Here is a 3553-nt window from a genome sequence, read left to right on the forward strand (position 1 = left end):
TATTGGAGATATCCGCCACTGAAGTATGCCATGGGGCATATTCCTCGATGCTGCGCTCCTGTATATTCTGGCTGGGCATAATCTGATTGATCAAATTTAATCGTTAATAATTCGATAAACAAAGATCTGCGTCAAAATTGAGAAAGGAATTTTTAGTTCAAAATTTCATCCTCTTTCACTCCCAGAAATATTAATTAAGAATAATGGGACACCATGTATATAAAATAATTTTATATTTTACTAGAAAAATGTGACAAAGTGAAAGAGAGAGAGGAAAAGAATGAAGGAATGAAATACAGAATAATTTTATAGAAAGCAATATGATTTACGAAATTACTCGTTTTAATATTGGTACATTACAAAAAATTATTTTAAAGTACATGGATAATTTACTATTGGTAATATATTTGATTAACAGCTAACCTATTTATAAACTTATTCATTTTTAATAATTTTATCTTGGATTTAGAATTATCTTTGAGATTGCAAGTCTCTTTTTACATTCTTGAAATGGTTTAGATGACCAAACCGATTTATTAAATCATCGATAAATATTAATCGGGCAATCGATCGAGCGGTAATATCAGTATGTAATAATGTCGAGAACAAATATAAATTAAAGTCACCATGTTATGAAATCGAGAAGTTATTTAATCAGAGGAACGAAATGATGCGCTGGAAAATAATGCGGAATTTATTCATTGAGTCCAATTTACGCGGAAAATTTAATCATGTAATTACACTTTAGCAACCTTAATGACAATTTGTAACGTGGTTCGGCATGTGCTTGCGTAACGATTATTAGTGGAATCCCGCTAATCAGCGGTATAAGCGGATTATTGCATTGATATTGCGGAATGATAGACACGCTTAAGATTGTTACCAATGAGACTTGTTATAAATAGGAAATTATTTTTGGCTATTTACCTTTAAAAGAAGGTAAATATTTTAACCTTTGTAGCTCTTCTTACACACTCAATTTATATAAAATTTAAAAAAGAGTAACATACTTTTACTTCTAGAAATTTAAAATGCCTATTACGGTCGAGAAGCTGGATCTTCATTGCTTAAATAATACTTTTACTTCATTTCTTTCTAGGTTCAATGAAATGGAGTTTTGGTTGATGCTATTATGATATTATTGCAATATTAATAATTTGAGATTTTGACAATATTAGAAATTTCAAAATATTAAAGTTATTAAATAATGACATATACATCCTTACACATGAAAATAATGATATAATTACATTACACACATGTTTCGGCTGTGAGATTAAAAGTTTCTCAGTTTCAATAAATTAAAACAATAGAGAAAAAAATTAGAAAACAATGTCAAATATTGACAGAAAAATAATTTTTTGATTAATTAAAGTAAATTAAATTAAATCTCAATTATCTTGGAAATCTGACATGCTGGAATTTTTTGTGACCTCGCCTGTTTTCAGCATTCAAATATCATCTATAGAAAACGTTTAGTCCGATTCAAAATAATGTTGTAAACTATTGCTATTAACAAAATTAATAAAAAAGTAATTTGATAACATTTTTCGATATATAAATCTTCGTAAGAAACTAATAAACTTGCGTAAAAGAAAAATTTTCAGTGTGAATATTAAGTAAATGTAGGTATAATAAATATATATACAAATTAATTATTGTAACAATAAAATAGCAAATAACATATATAATTAACTTGATGTTGAAAGGCTTAGGTTATCTAATAAATTGCTTCAAAACATTTTAATCTTATATCTCTCCAATAAGTTACGGCTTCTCCTTGTAATGAGTTTTAAACAAGTTAAATAAAGATCAATTCTCCCCATTGAAGATTTAAGTTTTAGCTGAATTGCTCTACCAGTTCTTTATGTTTAATTTCCCAATTATATGGTTAATTTTCGAACCCTATTAAATTATATTGAAGTCCTTTGATAATACGATCAATAAACTGAAGAATTATATCTTAAAAGGTCTTTGACTATATATTTATGGTTATCGTCTTTGACTTTAAGGTTCTTTGACTTCGTCAAAGTAAATTTCTTCAATAAGACATCCACGTGCCGATTGAGTCCTTCAAATTTAACGTAAATCCTTTGCGATACGAGAAATACGATTGATCAGCACCTAAGACAAAGTTGCGAATCGTAAGCTAGCTGCATAATAGCCCTCGGGTGATGGCCAGGTGCATCGCAACGCTGTGATTTAAGGTAGAAGTAAGTAGGAAGCTAGAAGGAAGTAATTGCTGTGTATCGAGATTTATGGACTACAACTCGCGAAGCTTGTCGGTAAAAATACAGCTTGTGAAAATGGTGGATAAAATATTCGAGCTATTTAAACGAAGACAGGCGATATGTCTATCTATAAAAGACAGAGCGCAATTGAGACGAGGTCTTTGGATTCAATCATTTCATGGTGTACTTAAAATCAAATATGTTTGTACATCCGCATAATGTGCATTCTTCTTGTATGTAAATTTAGAATTCAAATACTAAATATCCACTGTCAAAATCTATCATCATTTCTTTTAAAATAAGATTAGAATATCAATAATAATTTTTTGCATAAATTTATATTATAATTTAATTTTTTATGTAATACTAATTCAATTTATTATTTAATAATTCAATTTATTATTTAATAAATTGAATCCAGAAATAGTTTGTAAAATCTCTTCTTGTTATTCCTAACCGACGAGAAAACATCATTAAAATCTGATTTAAAATAATTTTTGTTACAAGATAGTATTCCACACATAATAAGAAAACAATGTTTCAATGCAATTTATATACAAAATAAAATAGTTCTGCTGAAAATAAAAAAGAAGCACTCTGCATGTAATTGACATGATCGAAAAATTAATGAGCATATAGCCAGAAAGCGAGACACGACGGGGTGAAACAGTAGTCCCATCGTATTGCCATATAGACCGAAAATCACATTCAGTGTGATATAATAGATTCGGTGGTTCACCGGTGCAGCGTGGCGACAAGACAAGTGCAGAGATCGCGTCGAGATGCAAGTGCACTGGGAGTCAACACCGGCGACAGTCAACACTCAACGTCGGTCTGCGGTCGCGGGCGAACGACAGGCAACAGTACCTGCATAATGACTCGACTGCAGCCGTGCACTGCGGTGCGCGAGCTGTGCGCGATGCACCGGTGCGGCCGGGCCAATCGTGGCAAGGCCACCCGCGCTGTGAAATACATCAATGCATCTTTCATGTTGGAATCAGGACCGTTTTAAAACCTTCGTACAACACTTGAATATCTTCACCCTTTTCCAAAGGGACTATAAGTAATATTTTGGTGCACACATATACATCAAATTTATTACATTTTTCTTTTAATTAGCCGTTTAGAAGGATTTTTACAATATTACTTTTTAAATTTTGATATACTTATTTTATCGAGATTTTTGTAAAACTTTATTTACGTTATTATACTATAAAATTAATTAAATGTTACAATTAATTTTGTTAATGATCAGTTATTATGTTTTTCATTATAATTTGAAGACACAATATATAAGATAATAAAGCTTGAAAGAAATAAAT

The sequence above is a fragment of the Trachymyrmex cornetzi genome, unplaced genomic scaffold (genome assembly GCF_001594075.2).
Source record: "Trachymyrmex cornetzi isolate Tcor2-1 unplaced genomic scaffold, Tcor1.1 scaffold23, whole genome shotgun sequence".
NCBI lineage: Eukaryota > Metazoa > Arthropoda > Insecta > Hymenoptera > Formicidae > Trachymyrmex > Trachymyrmex cornetzi.